At 38.5% G+C, this 18782-nt stretch overlaps 1 protein-coding gene and 1 long non-coding RNA gene across 10 annotated transcripts in view; one reads left to right on the forward strand and one right to left on the reverse strand.

Moving 5' to 3' along the window:
- Positions 1 to 18362, forward strand: part of LOC135748529 (uncharacterized) — a 72011-nt gene extending 53649 nt beyond the window's left edge. The window contains exons 1-12 of one of the 7 annotated variants that reach the window (XR_012335896.1): positions 6117 to 7012; positions 7561 to 7678; positions 7940 to 7964; positions 8050 to 8170; positions 8254 to 8336; positions 8436 to 8510; positions 10436 to 10509; positions 10713 to 10815; positions 13413 to 14255; positions 15225 to 15284; positions 16654 to 16798; positions 17584 to 18362. The gene's annotated coding sequence lies outside the window, so the exon portion shown is untranslated. Of the gene's footprint in view, positions 1 to 6116; positions 7013 to 7560; positions 7682 to 7939; positions 7965 to 8049; positions 8171 to 8253; positions 8511 to 10435; positions 10510 to 10712; positions 10816 to 11934; positions 12580 to 13412; positions 14256 to 15224; positions 15285 to 16653; positions 16799 to 17583 lie in introns of those variants that run through there. The other 6 variants (XR_012335897.1, XR_012335895.1, XM_073813377.1 and 3 more) reach the window with 6 other exon arrangements.
- Positions 7574 to 13393, reverse strand: LOC135780853 (uncharacterized). 3 transcript variants are annotated; one of them, XR_012335901.1, is made up of 8 exons: positions 13036 to 13393; positions 11841 to 11939; positions 11547 to 11738; positions 10722 to 10779; positions 10424 to 10492; positions 8263 to 8316; positions 8059 to 8112; positions 7575 to 7731 (listed from the first exon to the last, which is right to left on the reverse strand). It is a non-coding gene; the product is annotated as an uncharacterized lncRNA (long non-coding RNA). The 3 variants fall into 3 exon arrangements; XR_010545004.2 differs by having other exon boundaries at positions 7576 to 7731; positions 11547 to 11672; XR_012335900.1 differs by lacking the exons at positions 11841 to 11939; positions 13036 to 13393 and having other exon boundaries at positions 7574 to 7731; positions 11547 to 11825.
- Positions 18363 to 18782: the final 420 nt, after the last annotated feature.

The raw sequence follows: 18782 nt of genomic DNA on the forward strand, positions 1-18782 counted from the left end.
TCACCCAACTTAATGGCTAATGATTTTGCTTCTTTCTTTGCGAAGAAAATAAATACTACCAGCAGTCAGTTTTCTGAGCCACCGCTTCTTGCGCATGCTCAAACCTCTGAGACATGCTTACTTCCCTCCTTCTCTCTCCTATCTGAAGCAGATGTTTCAAAGGTCTTTGCTTCTAACCATCCAACTTCCTGCTCGCTAGATCCCATACCCACCCATCTCCTTTAGGCCATCTATCCATCGGTTATCCCTGCTCTCACCCACATCATCAATTCATCTCTTTCCAATGGTACCTTCCCCGCAGCATTTAAAGAGGCTCTGACAACCCCACTGCAGAAGAAACCCACACTCAATCTTATGCTAGATAACTACAGACCCGTTTCTCTTCTTTCCTTCATAGCCAAGACTCTTGAACCCATGGTGTTCAACCAGTTCTCCTCTTTCTTCACAAAAAATAACCTCCTGGATAGCAATCAGTCTGGTTTCAAAAGCGGTCACTTCACAGAGACTGCGCTGCTCTCAGTCATTGAAGCCATAAGGCAGGCAAGGGCAGCCTCCAAATCATCTGTGCTGATCTTACTGGATCTATCCGCTGCTGGATCTATCCGCCGCCACCACATCCTCCTGTTGACCGTCATGGCTATGGGCATCTCTGTCAGCGCACTTCTGTGGTTTAAGTCGTACCTCTCAGGTAGGTCATTCAGGATATCCTGGAGAGGTGATGTCTCTGAACCACAACGTCTCGATACCTGGGTGCCTCAAGACTCCGGGCTTGGACCACTGCTCTTTTCTATATACATGACATCCCTGGGTTCTGTCATTAGAAAACATGGCTTTTCCTACCACTGCTATGCCAAGGACACTCAACTTCACTTGTCGTTCCACCCTGATGACCCCGCGGTTTCTGCCCACATCTCAGCATACCTGAGGGACATCTCACTCTGGATGAAGGATCACCATCTCCAGCTTAACCTTGCAAAGACAGAACTGCTTGTCATATCATCTGAACCAGAGATTCAGCACAACCTTTCCATTCAGCTAGGTTCCTCGACCATCACGCCATCCAGGACAGCCAGAAACCTGGGAGTGGTCATTGATGATCAGCTGAACTTCACAGCCCATGTTGCCAGCACCGCCTGCTTGTAGATTCATTCTCTACAATATTAGGAAAATTAGATCTTTCCTAAATGAGCATGCCACACAGTCCTGTCCAGGCTGGACTACTGCAATGCGCTACTGGCTGGACTTCCAGCCTGCACAACCAAGTTAGTTCACATTAAGTCACAGCTTCCAACGGTGACATGGAGGGAGAATGGGAGACATAATGCAACACAAACTGAATTAAGGATGAGAAAAACAGGCTTATGCCATCAGTTGCCCACGTTAGAAAAGGGGAAAGATAAGGACAAAAGATAAAAGTATTTATGCTGCTGTGTCACCTGGTTATGAGTATAATATGTATCGCATTTTCACACTTTTTTCATAGTTTGTCTGGTCATGTGACTTATAGTCAGGTGCGACTTATATGTCAAAATTAATTCATACTGACTAACATGAACCAAAAGAAAACATTCCCGTCTACAGTCACGAGAGGGTGCAATATGTTGCTCCTGTAGCCTACCCCAGAAAAAAACTGTTAACTGAAACATTAACTTAAAAGCTCTCTAAGCGAATATGTTCGACGTCACTTGTTGTTGATATTTGAACTGTTTTCAAACAAACAGAGAGTAGCTAACACCTCCCCCTCCCTTCCGTGCTTTCGTGAACGCGACCAACCCCCACCCCCAAATCCTTCTTGGCGTTTATTGGCTGTAAAACTTTGTTTTGTTTCGTGGTGCAGGTTTGGCCACTGTGTGTATATTGAAGTTTGTAGAGCCTGGGCTGTCTACAGAGATCGCTTTTTTTAACAGTTTGATCAGCGGTCAGGTAGCAAGCAGATAGTGAGGAGATGTGTGCTGTATGTAAAAAAAAATGTTTTATGGTCTAAAACGCGTGAATTCGCTTAGAGAACAACGGAGAAAGACTTAAACAAAATGCCCACAAAAAGAATAATAATTTTCTAAATAAATGCGACTTATAGTCCAGTGCGATTTATATATGTTTTTTCCTCTTCATGACACATTTTTTGACCGATGTGACTCCGGAGCGACTTATAGTCCGGAAAATACTGTCTATAATTAAATGTATAGAATCAAATATATCACTATAGCTGCAATTAAATCACTAATACTGTTTCTTACAGTATGAAACATTGAATACTACCATTCAAAAGTTTGACTCATTAATATTTTTCCACATATTACTATAATAGCAAATTGATCAAAACTATGGAATAACACAGATGGTACCATAAAAGTCAATGCGCACGTCACTACTTTCTTTGTCAAGTTACACTGGCTCCCTATAGCAGCTTACATCAAATTTAAAGCTCTGGCCTGGCCCGTTAAAACCACCTCTGGTTCAGCACACCCTTACCTTCACTTGCTTATACAGCCGTACTTATCCTCTCAATCCCTGCGCTCTGTCACTGAGCGACGGCTTGTGGTGCCATCTCAAAAAGGGAAAAAACATTATCGCGTACCTTCCACTGCATGAAAAGTGGGATTTTCGTCCCCGTAAGCGCCTGTAGGCTCCCGAAAATCTCCCTAATTTTCGGCAGCTTTCCTCAATCTACAGGCAGGGAGCGTCGCGTTTGTCTGTGTCACAAACTGTCATAAACGAACCATGACGTAGGTGGAGAGCCCCGCGCGGGTGCGATGCCTCTTATTAGCATATGAATAGCAGCGAAACCTCTGCCGGCCAGTTAGAGCGTCTCTGGCCTAATTAGCATGTGAATAGCAGCAAAACTAGAGTAATGGCCCACTTGAATGTAATCACTCAGTATTGGCTGAAGCCACAACTTTTAAACAAGTAAAATCCCCCGTGAATGGTTGGCAGATCACTTCAAGCCAATCACAAGGGATTTTTCTTGTTTAAAAGTAGGGGCTTCAGCCAATACCGAGTGAGTAAATTCAAGTCGGGCCGTTACTCTAAAGAGGGGGGTTATTGGGCACCCTGGCTCATTATAAATGTAAACCCCAATAAAAATAATAATAAATAATTTATGTTATAATCATTTTTTATATATTAATATGTCATTGTGCTATGCGCTACATTATTCACAACATCAAGGAATATAAGAGAAAACACAGAGGTTTATTTATAAGCACACAGCTATTTATTCAAAGAAAGAGCTTTATTTATAAACACACAACTATGTACAAAGCAGCATAATGTATCTTATATTGTCCTCCAAACACGTCAAAAAGTGCCTAAGACGTTCGGGAAAGATCCCTAAAAATATTTTTCAAAGTGATCAAAGTGTTGAAAAAAAAGTGATCAAAGTGTTGAAAAAAAAATCAAAAACGTTGTAAAAAAGTCACTTTTTCAGGCGTATATGGTGAGTTGCTCTGTACTTTGGTATCGCCTCTAATCTGGATTGCAGCGTGGCACAGAGCTCGGAGAGTTCCAGGCTGCGAGAGGGCGGTGGCCGCACAATCCATCCAGACACCCCGCCAACAATGCCGTCTTCCTCATCAGATATGAGATCTATGGTGGCGCACTTCCAAATGTCCAACTCATCCTCAGCCAGCACACTTCGTCTCGCTTCCAGCAACTGTAATACAATCAATAAAGACAATAAGTGACCTGAAAAATACTCACATTGACAAAAAAACTGATCTAATATAATAAATCTTACCCTTTTTCTTCTGGATCGACTACGAGCTAAACTTTTCGCATTTTCCGCCTGCGATGCGAGTTCAGGTTGTTTGTATCTGAAGCTCCGGCATACCGACTCATAATACGTCTTACAGGCAGCTGGAAAACAATTAAATGAGACTGGTATTAATAAAAAGAGTCACGGTACAATTAAACAAGAAATGAGGAAAAACATTAGAAGTTATACTTACGAACAATGTCGTCATTCTCAGCAGTAAATCTGGACTTGCTGAAATAGCCCCAAGCAAATCGGAGGTCACGGCTTTGTTATGAGGCGACGTTAGTCTGTGAAAACAAAATGTGCGGGTTTAAGCTCGGATCTATTAACGTATCTATTTCCTTATACAAGAATAAAAACATATTCTTTAAATCGTAACGTTACCTTTGCTCTGGTTCATAGCGCCTGCAGTGTGCCTCAGAGACGCTGTACAGCCTCCTAAAAATTACAAGACAAAAACGCCTCTTAGTTATAAAATACACAGCTTGGGCTACTTAAAAAAATATGCTTATACATAAAATTATTCTTACCGCAATCTTGAGATTGTGCACCCGTCTTATCTTCTTGGAGAGTTACAAACACCAAACCAAACGTCTGTTACGCTCTTCGACACTGCTGTGTGAGCCTTGGCCATGACCTCGCACGTGATTGGACGAAGACGAGAAGCCTGTCGGGCTCCTCCAACCACATGCGACGTTATTGATATAAGGAAAATCTTGTGAGACGTGCGCGCATGCGTATGATATAAACAACAAACGCGATGTGCCGGAAGCTCTGTGTGATATCAACACAGTGTGCTGTCAGTTGAAAGATGGAAGTCCCAAGACTGAAGAAACGACCTCGGCGCTTCTGTAAACATTGCAACACTGAACTGTGTCATACACAGTATTTTGACCACAGAAAGCGCTATTTCAAAAATGGAGTTTGGGAGAAAAAAATCCAGAAGGGCTACGTCAGATAACGTACAGAGCCTGCTGCTATCCAGTCATTAACCCGCTGTGAGTGATGTCCCGTCATGTGTAAAGACCCGGAGTAGGGGTGGGCAAAAAAATCGATTCTTAGATGAATCGCGATTCGGACGTGGGCCGATTCTGAATCGATTCACAAATGTCAAGAATCGATTCTTAAATGTTAGTTTACAAAATAACGTCACGTTATCAGAACCAAAAGGCGGAACTCAACTGGGGGAGCGGTGATGCACACGGACAACTTAAGAGAGCGCGCCCTGCAAGAGCGCATAGCCGAGCTTACAAGAGCAGAAGAGAAAGAACACTTTAAATGCTTGTAGGACTATACTGCATATATCTCTACATTGAATTTAGGGCTGTCACCATTACTCTATTCTTTTTGAGGAGTTTTAAAAAAAATCCTTGAGTACATGTCGAGTACTCCTTAAAATAGCGGAGATGCGGTTTAGTGAAACTAACAGTATTAGAAGCATACAAATCAGCGCTACGCTGCCTCTCTCTCCCTCTCGTTTGCTCGCTCACACACACCGTGCGTGTGAATCAGGAACTGCGTGAGACAAGAATGCGCATCCATGTGAATTTTGGAAGTTAAAGACGACTGAGCTGCAGTGGCATGGCAAAACACATTTGAGGAGAAAGGCGCAGCAACTCAAAAAGACCTGCATGTTTCACAATTACTCCAAAAGACCATAATGACAATTTTGCGCGTGGAGCAGCAGTTGTGCGATCTACCGGCATTGCCTTTGCGATCGACGTATTGTACACCCCTGCCCTAAACCATCCGCAGACTGTTTAGATATAACATGAATATACTTCTGTAAAAATATGCACATAGTTTGTTATTCAGTCGCTGGGTGCGCTGCATTATATAAATACAGTAATACTGCCAATCACTGTGTATAATGATGATGATTAGACGCTTAACGTTCGTGGAAGTTAATGCCGGTTAACATATAGAATTAATATGTCACGTTAAATTAATATTTTTACTGGTTTTAATGTCTTATAACAGATACAGGACATGTATGTATATAAGAATGACATTATTTATCCCTAGTTGCATTAAAGTACAGTATATGACAGTTCAGAGACTAGAAAAAGCGCAAACATTAACCTGGCTTTGAAAGCAAATGCGACGTAATGACGTCACAGATATGCAAATTAGTACGTCAAGAATCGATTCTGAATCGAATCGGGACCCTAAGAATCGATTCTGAATCGATTCATGAGGGTCCAAGCGATTCCCACCCCTAACCCGGAGGATAACTTTACTGGACTTAGAGAGATTGGTGAAAGTGAAATGCACTCAGAGGACCCAGAAAAAGAAGTGATTGAAGAATTTGAAGAAACGCACCCAGCGAATTGCAGTTCAGACAACGGTGAGCATACCCAGATAGCACACGTACGTCGCGGAGATGTCTGCGCGATGTCTTCTTTTTCGTCTGGAAGACGTATTATATAGGGCGTTTGCTCATCTGGAAGGCGTCGCCGAGACGTCTGACCCAGCTGTTTGCAAGACACCCAGCAGATCTTTACAAGATGTATGTTATTTAGAACGATGGCGAGCCGCCGTTTCCCAGATCTTTACAAGATGTTAGAACAGCAAGCCGCTCTTTCACAGATCTTTAGAAGAGCTTTAAAAGATGCCGAGCCGCTCTTTTCCAGATGTTTAGAAGAGCTTTAAAAGATGCCGAGCCGCTCTTTCCCAGATCTTTAGAAGAGCTTAAAAAGACGGTAAGCCGCTCTTTCCCAGATGTTTGTAAGATTAAAAGATCCCTCATTAACAAATTGAATTGCCCTAAACTACAGCAAATTATTTCTACACACATCTACACATGCATGCTGTGTCGTCGATATTAAGTAATTAAAACACAATTTTCAATTGATCTTAAAACAGGCAGTTGTTGATTTTATAAAACACATTTATTCAAATTAAACAATGAAAACTTTCATTCATTTATCTTTAAAGATGCATTTTACACGACAGTATGCGAAAACAACAACATATAAACATAACATATTTAAAATAATAAAAACCTTTCCGCGTCTGCTTTATTAATCTCCATTCTGAAATAAAACATTACAAAAAATTACCAGGAAATAATCGTGAAAGGCTGCTCTTTCTTTATAGCTTTAATTAGGATCTAGAAGATAAAATTACCCGAAAGTGTTGTCATTGTTAAATAAATTACGGATGTGCGTCTTTGCGTCAAGGTCGTGATTCTACATAACAACATCCGCTTGACCTCGCAATGCCAAGAAGAAGAAAGGCGTGGAACATTTGCTTAAGGTATGTAGTAATAATGCATTTAAATAATAAACTGTTTGCTGTCGGATCATTTAAATAATACCTCGAAATTGGGTTGATAACAGTTATTCATGCTTTAATATTGATCTTTCGCCCACCTGTCTGACGTTAATTTATTTTGATCGTTCATGTAACAGAGTCTTGTGTAAGATTCTAGAAAGATATAGTGGCTTACTTTTTTAAAACGATCCGTATTATGGTTGATATTTGTATTACACTTGTTAATATTTGTTTTTGCCCCCATTTTTCATTTCATGAATATTTTCTATGTCCCCAAAAGGCCTATTTCTCTCAAATATTATTCACAAATCTGTCTAAATCTGTGTTAGTGTTGCGTTTATAATTGTGGTTAGTGTGTGTGTTAGGCTCTGCCTGTGAAAACACATCTAAAGTCTTTTTTGTGATGTACTGTTTTCTACATAAAATCATCCTAAACAATGAAAAGAACATTTTGTAAAAATATCTTATCTTTAATATTGGCTGAGTAAGATTCTTTGTATAAACCCTCAGTCTGTTAATTTTGTCTCCAGCCTGTCAAGATCTTCAGCAGATGTTTGAGCAAAAGTCATCATCCTCTTCGTCACTCTTCATCCGTATTTGGGGTAACAAGCACCTGCTTCCCACAAGAGACTGGACAGCTGATGTCAGGTGGTTAGTCTTTATTTGCATTCATCCTAGTACCGTCAAGACTGCTATTGCAGCTGCAAAAAGGCAAAGATAAATGAATTAGGAGTGTAGCTTTTAAAATGCTTTTACTATTAAATGCATTATTTTGATTTATTTAAACTTAAGAATCAAATAGGTGTGTAGTTTAGGTAAAATTCTTATAACTGCATTTGTCTGTTTTACAACAGATAAACAGTAACCAAGTATAAATTTACTGTTTTTTTATGTTGGATGGATCATCAGACCTGCACCTTCCTTGAACATGTTGGTAAGGTAACACTTCATGCAAGTTAATGATGATGCTTTTTTATAAGAACTTTTTATAAATAAATATTATTATTGTTTTTATTTAGGTATCTTACTCTGTATTTGTTCACGGTGGTCACCCCAGGGTCTCAGGACTCAAATTGAGTGCTCTATGGATTAAACAGAAAATGCAGTATAAACAAGTGTTATGTTGTCTTCAACATGTTGGTAAGGTAACACTTCATGCGAGTTAATGATGATGCTTTTTCATGAGAACTTTTTATAAATAAATATTTTTATTGTTTTTTTAGGTAACTTACTCTGTATTTGTTCACGGTGGTCACCCCAGGGTCTCAGGACTCAAAACGAGTGCTCTATGGATTGAACATAAAATGTAGTATAAACAAGTGTTATGTTTTTAAATGCCACTAATAATGTGTTTCTGTTTTCTTTCTCATTATGCTAACAAACGCTCTTTTACCCCTCATGTTAGGTAGATCAACACTCCAACCATCTGCATTAGGGACTGAATAAAGGATGCCCTCTGTAGCTGGGAATGTTAGATCAGGTAATTTGCATTTGATATATTTTTAAAGACACACACACTAATGCTGCTTTTACACCGCCAGCGACTAGCAACACAATCTCGTTCATTCCAATGAAAGCTTGGCCCCTTTAAGCAACATGAGCAACTGTGACCATTGACAACAGGAAGTGAGCATGTCCAGCTATGCCACAACTTTGAGGAAAGTTCAACTTGATGAAGGACTTTTGGGAGCAACTACCAATGAGAGTGAAGCAGTGAAGTTCATGTCATCCGTCTTTTGTCATTTACTGAGAGGATTGTTACTCGTTTGTTTATAGTATTTACTAGGACAACCAGAATTGGGAACGCCTTCTAATAAATGCAGCATAAGGCCTTAACTGTCTGTGGCAAATATTTTTAGCACCCAAAATAAATAGGGGTGCTGCTTTTAAAGAAAAACACCACAGTTTTTCAATATTTTACTATGTTCTTACCTCAACTTAGATCAATTAATACATCCTTATCTTTCATCAATGCATGCACTTAATATTTGTACAGCACGTCGTGAATGTGTTAGCATTTAGCCTAGCCCCATTCATTCCTCGGCACGCAGTAACATCATCACTCCTGACTACTCCCCCCCTTTTGAGTTTGAGCGAGAGGTGGAGTAATCAGGAGTGATGATGTTACTGCACGCCGAGGTCGAAGTGCTGCAAACTTAGTGCTCTTTTGCCATACAATATAGTTCTCATTTTTATCCGCTTAAAAAAATCGCCACGTTTTATTTTGTGCCACCATACTTACTCGTGTAACTACTCATGTAACAGTCTTTAAATAAGGAAAACATGAAAGGGTTGGGTGGCTTCTAAATTCATCCCTGTTTGGATCCTAAGGAATGAATGGGGCTAGGCTAAATGCTAACACATTCACAATGCACTGTACAAAGATTAAGTGCACGTATTGAAAAAAGATAGGGATGTATTAATTCGTCTAAGGTAAAAACATAGTAACATTTTGGAAAGCGGTGGTGTTTTCCATTTAAAGGGATAGTTCACCCAAAAATGAAAATAATGTAATTAATGACACACCCTCATGTTGTTCCAAACTTGTAAGACCTCCGTTCATCTTTGGAACACAGTTTAAGATGTTTTAGATTTAGTCAGAGAGCTTTCTGACCCTCCAAAAAAATGTATGTGCTGTATACTGTCTCATTTCCAGAAAGTTAATTAAAACATCATCAAAGTAGTCCATGTGACATCAGTGGGTCAGTTAGAATTAGTTGAAGCATCATAAATACATTTTGGTCAAAAAATAACGATTTATTCAGCATTGTCTTCTCTTCCGGGCCTGTTGCGAATGCGCGTGCACAGTGGCGCTGCTGACGTACGACGCTGCTGACGTGTTATCCTCAGACATGTTTGCGAAGATTGTTTTGTTTACAGCGTCTCTCTCAGACTGTAAACGGAAAAAAAAAGCTTGGGTGCACCAGATAACAAGCCAACAGCATCGTACGGAAGCAGTGTCATGCACACGGTTCACAACAGACCCGGAAGAGAAGACAATGCCGAATAAAGTCGTAATTTTTGGACCTAAATGTATTTTTGCCGCTTCAACAAATTCTAACTGACCCACTGATGTCACAAGAACTATTTTGATGATGTTTTTATTACCTTTCTGGACATGAACAGTATACCGTACATACATTTTTAATGGAGGGTCAGCAAGCTCTCGGACTACATCTAAAATATCTAAATGGTTACTAAAATTGAGGTCAGATTTTTGAAAACGTGGTCATCCAAAGTTCTCGGTACAGAAAATCTGTTTTGTATGGATCAGAGTTAGACATGGTCATGTAATATATAACAATGTAATAGCAAGTGTTATGTTGTTTTTGAAAATGCTCTGAAAATGAAAAAAGCTTTGTTTATCCACTATGCTATCAAATGCTCTTTTACCTTGCATGTTAGGCGGATCAACATTCCATCCATCTGCATTAGGATCTACCTTAGAGACACTCACTGGAGCTGTAAATGGGAAGCAGGTAAGTTGCACAACAGGTTTCTTGTAGCATTCTTAGACTAGCAATTTTTATGTGAGAACTTTAACATGATAGAAATTGTTAAACTACAAATATGGTCTATATTGTCGGAGAGAAATTCTTACTCAAGAATCTGCATATTGCTGTAGATATGCAGAGTACTTATCTCGAAACAGTCGTAAAAGATTAATGTTTTTGTTTTGTAGGTCACTTACTTTGCATTCGTCGTCCTTGGTGGTCACCCAAGGGTCTCTAGAGTGAAAATTACTCAATCTATGGATTAAACAGAAAATTTAGTTGTATGAAGTGGTATGTTGTCTTTAAATGCCATTAAAAATGTGTTTCTGTTTTCTGTCTCATATTAAGAAATACTCTTTAACCTGCCCACTGGAGCTGGGAATGGTTAGCTGCATTTTTTACATTTACAAATAAACAAACAGAGTTAGATAAGTCCATACATACCATTCTCATCTCCGTGTGTGCTGTAACTCTGTCTGACGCAGCCCCTGCTAGCTAAGCTTAGAACAAAAGACTGGTAGTGAATTTATACAAATCACAACACATAAATTGGAAAATGTCCACGTTACTTTGTCACTTATTGGAAGCAGTATGCTAGCTGGAGCCATTCACTTCCAGTCTTTGTGCTAAGCTAAGCTAGCGGGGGCTGCATCAGACAGAGTTACAGCACGCACAGGGATGAGAAAGGTATGTATGGACTTATCTAACTCTGGGGGATACGGTGAATAAGCTAAATTCCCAAAATGTGGGCGTGTTCCTTTAAGGATTTAGGGGTATTTTGAAGTTAAATGAAGCCGTTTTACTTTTTAAACTGTCTCTTTTATAAGGACTTACGGAATTTATTTTTGCAGCAATTTGGGACATTCTTCCAGTTGTCGGGAACTTTGTGAAAAAGGCTGGAAACTTAAATGCAGGTACTGTTTCATTCTTTTTTTTTTTTTTACAGCTATGAAAAATAATGTGTTTTTAATTGTACTGTCTATTAATTAATTATTTTATACAGTTTAACTGATTCTGCTTACCTGACTCATGCAGAATTCTGGCCTGGTGTTTGGTCTGTGCTGTCTTTGGCTCTTGCATCTCCATCATCCTGACCCTCTTTAGCAGCCTGTCCATGTATTTATTTGGAGGCCACCATGAGCACCCATCTGCATAATATGACTTTGTTACTCAGATGTCCATGCGCTCCTACAAATTCTACATTTTTTGTAAAGCTGCAACAAGTTGAAACCCTATAATTATTAACGTTTGATTTTGAAATATGTAATTCCAATACATGAATAAGTAACAAAAGCAGAAATTTATTAAGATATTACCTTTTTGTTGCTTGTTTACTGATCTATCAATCCTTTTGCATTTTCATAATTGTTCATCATAACTTGGTATACAGTGGATGTGTGGCTGCAGATAACTTTCTGAAGTCAATTTAAAAAGACAAAAGTTAATAAATGCTGAATTGGTCAAATATACATTGTTGTATTTTCACCATTTTGATGTTTAGTCATTTCATAACTTGAGGGTTAATTCACGTATAGTGATGTTTCAAATCAAAGATTAATTTATTAATGACAGCTAATCATTTTATAAAGATTTTTATTACAATATTTATTTATATAATATCAATTTAATACATTTAATTCGTTACACCTACATTACTGAGCGCAAGGGAGTGCAGCCAACAAATACATTCAGGTGTGTTCGACTTAACACCGAGATGCGCAGACAGCACGTGGTATGACATCAAAGTACCGCGAGAGTTTGGGAAAGCCCCGGAAAAGGTTTGATCTCGCGGTACTTGATGTCACGATCGGTTTGCGTGTAGATCAGCATGAAGTAGAACACATCTGAAAGATGTGTGGGCTGCCTGCACTCAACGTTGCGATAATTCAGTAGAGTGTAACCTCAATCGGTTTTTGCAGCTTCTGGGTGTCGTGTCGAACGGTCGCAGAACGATTTTTTGTTCTTTTCCAACTCGATTTTTAACTCCCTAGACTAGTAGGATGTTCCAACGGGTGAAGCAACAGTGCTGACGGCCGGCAGAGTTTCAGTGTCAATGTAAGTTAACCATTTTAACAGAATATATGTTGTTATGCAGGCATGTAAGTTAGTCGATCTACAGAATGATCGTCGTATATTAATGTTCTATACGCGATTAAAAGCTTATTAACGTTTATCAATGCACTGCTATTCAGGCCGCTGCAAAGTCCCGAAGCCACGTTGTAACGTTAACTTCACATGTTACGCACTGGTGGGGATAAACCAGCCATTTTAATAGAGTTATTAAATGTCTCAAACCTTTCCCGCCCTTTAACGTTACGTTAAAATGGCCCTTATACGGATAACGTTACTGTCATTCAGACCTTTTCCTAGAAACCACTCAAAACCGTTAACGTTGTTCTATTGGAGTGGTTTGATATTGTATTTATTAATTGTTTCAGTTATATTAGTTATATCTGTTCTTTAATTCGTATTTCTAACAATTAAAACCCAGGAATGACAAGCTATACTTACCAAGATTTTGACGATCAAACTGACAGAAAAACTAACTTAAAGCCGACTATTAAACCAAAAAACATACTATTACAAAGTGAAGAGGAACGTAATGTGTACAAAATTTATTATTTACAGGTTATTAATAATGTTATTTGCGACAAAAAAGTTGAGGGTACTCGAGCAAATAACGGTCTTCTGGTAAATATTGTGGTCACGTGATGGCCTCGCGACATATAAGTCGTTTCCGGTCGTTTCTCAAACGCACAGCTGCGTCCTTTTAAAATTATTTTTAATATTTTTTTTAAATAATAAGAAATACAAAGGGGGACATTATACATATATAAAATAAAAATAAATAAGGCTCCGTCCTTATTATTATTATTTTTTTAAATAAGGCTCCGTCCTAGAAGGCTGCATGTCTCGGCTGCCACGTCATCAAGCATCGTCGAAGGACATCTCAATCTGCTTGTTTTCTATTTTGTTGTTTTAATTTAATTACAAAATGTTTAACTGTCCATGTTGTAAAGACAGTTGATACATGACTTTTATTCACTGTACTACATTATTGGATTTTTTTGGTGATGCATTGCTAATTTTCAACTTCTCTCTTTAAAGTTTTCATGCCATGATCACTGGGGCGGAAACCATTATGACGTTGCCTTGGACATCAAACTAAACCATCTCATTCTGGCTTTTTTCTAACATCGAAATCTCAGAAGGCCAGGACTAAGATGGACGCAGCCTCCACATGCAACCTTGCATTTGAGGAACACCCATAGAACGGTCAACTTACCCCATACTCTAACCTGAATGCAGTGATCATAAAACTTTATCTTTTACCTTAATTGTTAGATGGGTGTTGATACCAAACTATTTTTTCTCGTCTACCCAGGAGAAAGTCATGGGTTCTGCTGCTGAGGTTGTCATAAAGCATGCTTTTTCCATTTGTTGCATTGGGCAATATTATCAAAAGATTCTGAAAGAAATAAGATAATTTTCAAAGCATTAACATGAATATGAAAGCATTAAGTCATTAATGACCATCTTTTATTATTGTTTATTTATAGTGTCTTTTATTCTGCTTACCTGACTCATGCAGAATTCTGGCTTGATGTTTGGTCCACCTGTTAGCTGGCTCTGGTGCTTGGTAGTCTTCTCAAACCTCTGAATCAAGGCCACCATGAGAGGCCTTCTGAAGACCATCATTACGCTTCAGATCCAGTTGTCTTAACTATGAGGTAAATCTTTTTTAACTGCAGCATTGAGCGTTATGTGCGCTGTTTATGCGCACTGAACGCCTTGCATTTTTGCCCTCTACTGCAACATGCATTTTTGAAGGAGCGCTAAGAGCGGAAAAGCACCCAACGTCATTTGTGTCTTTCCATTGTCCAATTGAATATGGGGAGAGGCGGGCCTTCCGTTGTAGGGACCGATGTTTACAGTTATTTGAAACAATCGTACTTCAGTCACTTACTGTCTCCTGTGTGTTTATGCACCTCTCACCTTCGATCAAAGTCAGTGCAAGCGTCCTCTTTTTAAAGTTTCTGCTTATTTGACAGTTAACAGCAAAAGAGCGCTCACGCTTCAATATTTGATTGACAGGACAGCTGCCTCTGTGGTTGCCTAGCAATATAAAAATCTGCGCTGCACTGCTTTTTATAAAGTGACCAAATCAAGGTGCACCTTGTGTTTCCACGTCTTTAAAACGCATTTGGTGTGATTGGCCCCCAACAAGGGTTTTTTCTGCTGCTTTTTATTTTTTAGCTTTTGCCTTGATATTGTATTTTACATTGGTAAATGCCTATGGACATTGGCTACTAGCGTTCTGCATGTGTAAATCCACATCGATGCGAACAACGACGCAAACGTGTAAATGAAAAGTGGCGGATAGCCTACTGTGTAGAGGCATTGGCGTAGGTCTGACTAAATCAGCCTTAATGACAACTGCATCAGTCTTCAATGATGGTTTAACTTTTACACAGATAAACACTCACTTTGTCTATCCAGACCTCAAGGTTAGAGTTCGAACAGATTCAGATAGTTGGTTTTGTTCATTTTCTAAGTATTTTGTTGATATTTTAGTCCTAATTGATTATGACAGATTTGTTACAGCCTTATCTGTCAAAATGACAGGCAATAAGAAAGTTTAATTCAACCTCTGGTTGTAAAGCAGATTTTGAACCAGTCTTCTTCAATTGTGTCACTAGCCTACCACAATCCCTGTGCACCAGCTATGGAAAGTGCAGACCAAACTTCTACCTCCACCTGTGAGTCTCTTCCCACATTTAGTAAAGTAATGAATGCAGTTTTACAAATGAAAGGTTTTTTAGGGTACATTATTTTAATTACCAAATGATTTCTCGGATGAATTGGATAAAAAGACAATATTTTATTTTTCATTTATGAAAACTGGTTGTTGCTGCATGAACTCAAGCACATTTATTTCAAACACATCAACGCAACGTCATTGCTATAAACCAATGCAGCTATTTTGGATAAAAGATAATGCACATCAGGTCACACAAATCAAACACGAAGAGTTGTCATACACAGTGTGTACAGTCAGTCATTCAAATTGGATATACACAAAAATCAGATTTAAACTGACAGTGTAAACATAGTCTATGAGATCAATGAGGGGTCAATAGATCTAGTTCAATCAACGCCCTCACCATGCTCTCCCAGCTTTAGGTGCTTAGACCTGTTTTTCTAATCAAACAATACAAGGACAGATGTTTCGGCGTTATTGCCTTCATGGCATGAAAGATTAAAATCTGCATTTAAACCCAAAGGGGATATGATCTTTAAATAAAATTGCCTGTCATTTTATTGATTACAACCATAATACTGAACAACTTTAAAGGTCCCGTTTTTCCTGTGTTTTTGAAGCTTTGATTGTGTTTACAGTGCACAATATAACATGTGTTCATGTTTCACATGCGGTATTTTTCACACAATCTACTTATCTATATAGTGCTTTCACTGTCCTAAAAACGGCTGATGTCTTCTTTGTCCTATGAAGTCCCTCCTTCAGAAATACGTAATGAGTTCTGATTGTGTAGTTTGTTATTAGTGTGTTGTGATTTGACCGCAGCTTAGCTTAGCCAGGGTGGAGTTTAGTCAAACACTCATTCATTTGACGTCATTCAACCGGGAAGTAGAGGGCTGTAGTCCAAACCGGCCGTTCGCTGTATTGAAAGGGGAATTCTGTTAAAGATAATACATCGCCTGGCTGGCAGTGAACTTTAAGCTTTAACATTTACAGGTATTATTTATGCGATTACAGCAACATTACACACTAACTAAAGTTTGAAATATGGGATCAGGAAAAACGTGACCTTTAATGTTTAAGTATTGAGAAAATAATTAATTCTTACTGTGGTGGAGATATTGAAAACTCTTACAAAGAGAGTCATTTTGGGTGTTTTATTTAAAGACCATGTCCCCTTTTAGCCTGACTACGTCAGACTTTGTACTTCCGCTCAAGCAAAGTAGCAGAGAATGGTATTACTATGCTTAAATGAAGATTTTGATCTTTCATGTTTTTAATATTTTGGTTTTTCTTTGGGTGCAATTTATATAAATGAAATACTTTGTCTGATGTGATGATGTTCTCATTGTGTTCTGTTGTTACAGATAGAACTGAACTGGAGTCTGTGAACTATAGCTGTGTTCGAGACAACTGGAACAGCAAACAAAGTTGAGTATCCGACCTCTCAACTTGTGACTGATCGATCAGCACCAACCTCAACGAGATGCATCATTTGACATTGCAGACAAGGTGGTGGCTAGCCTTTCACAGCCTTACATGAACCGCAAACAAACTTTAAACTATTTTTACAGCACATAATATTTATGAACATGAATGTTAAATTATCCAGTAACCGTTTTCTGCCATAATTGGCACAAGAGCACAAACTTCTCCTGGCTTCTCATTATGTGGTAAACACGCAAATGTGATATGTGATTGACTGGAATGCATTGAGGTTGGAGGTAGGATATTTAATGACATAACATCAGAAATCCGAGTTGTCTGTAACACTGCGCAATATTTCACATAATTGTCATGACCTGATTATCCTCCCATGTTTTTAACACAACCATTGATTGGTCACACGGAAGCAGAGACTTTGTCCTTTGTATCTCTCAAAAAAAGAAAAAAAAAAGAATTCTATATTTAATGTTAAAAAACACTTACAGTAGACTGTGTTAGATAACTGTGCTTTTGGAAGTCATTTCTGATAACCGCACACCTAACTTGTCTAATGTCTTAAAAATAGGCACAAGAGCAATGTTTGTGGTAACCGTGGTATAAGAGGAATAATTGACTCCGGTCCTTTGAATTATTTGAAAATAAAGCACACCCGCGGTGTAACGGCACTCTGCTTCGCGTCGTGCCGCATTGCACCTTGGGTGTGCATTATTTTCTTATAATTCAATGGCCCGTCGTCAATTATTCCTTACATATTGAAGGTTGACAGGTTTGTTTGCATGTAATTGCAGTATTATTAATTTGGGGTTGATAGTCCAATGTTGATTTGAGAGAAAAAATTTTTTTCTTTTTAGATCCTTTCTCTTTTTAATGCAGCACTTAAGGATGAAGCACCCTGATCTACTAAGATGCACAGATTCAACTCTGGCCCAGCATCATCCCCACACCTCATCTGCCATCAGTTTAATTTAATGTCTGTCAATTGCAAATGCTATTTATTTCAGTTATATTACAACTTAATGTTAACTTTAATTGAGACTAGTATTGTGTAAAGCTGGGGTTTCCAAACTTTTCATTTCAAAACCTATTAGACAAGTATAATCTATTCTAGACCCACTAAAATATTTTTACATATACATTTTTTTAATGGGGTAAAACACATTTGTTCTCTTTCAGTGGAGTCATTTTATTTTCATAATATTTCATAATGTAAAGCAGTGGTTCTTAACGTTATTCCTCGAGGCCCACTGCTCTGCACATTTTGTATGTCTCTTTTATCTGACAGACTCAGTTCAGTTCATTGAGATCTCTTCTAATGAGCTGATGATTTGAATCAGGTGTGTTAAATAAGGGAGACATACAAAATGTGCAGGGCAGTGGGCCTCGAGGAATAACATTAAGAACCACTGATGTAAAGTAAATACAAGTTTATTTGCAATACCAAATATTTTATGGTATATTCTTTCAAAACCATTGTCATTGTTAATTATTAATTTGGCCAAACTGTTGTTGCATCATTAAGGTGTGCAACACACCTTAACCTACTGTGTGACCGACAAGTGGGTCCTCCTGACACACAGTTTAAAATCCCCTGGTGTACTGAATGTATTGTAATTAAAGTCGCATCAAAGTCTTGTGTAACAGTCTCCATTATTTAAATTGTGATTATATTCACAGTTTCACATGATACTTTCAGCACTTACTACATCACAGTGTTTTTAATGCTTTAATTTTTAGGTTTATTATAAATTCATTCATTTTTAAAGAATTCTTTCTTTATGTAGAACATGCAAAGTCTAAAATGGAAAGTGTCATGATCAGCTCTGGGTCTTGTGCAGTGATTAAAAGAGCAGGTAGTAAATGTCATAGCTTTGCAGTATATTGGTAGGCTCTGGATGTAATGAACATTCAGAACATATGTTTCATAAATTAAATTTGGTAAACAAACTTGTCAGAACAATTCATGCTGTGATGATGGATAATACCTGGTCAAATTAATACATGTATAATGTGTTTCGACATTGTATAAGGTTTCTTCATCTATACAGAGATC

Source organism: Paramisgurnus dabryanus, chromosome 23 (assembly GCF_030506205.2).
Source record: "Paramisgurnus dabryanus chromosome 23, PD_genome_1.1, whole genome shotgun sequence".
In the NCBI taxonomy this organism is placed as follows: domain Eukaryota; kingdom Metazoa; phylum Chordata; class Actinopteri; order Cypriniformes; family Cobitidae; genus Paramisgurnus; species Paramisgurnus dabryanus.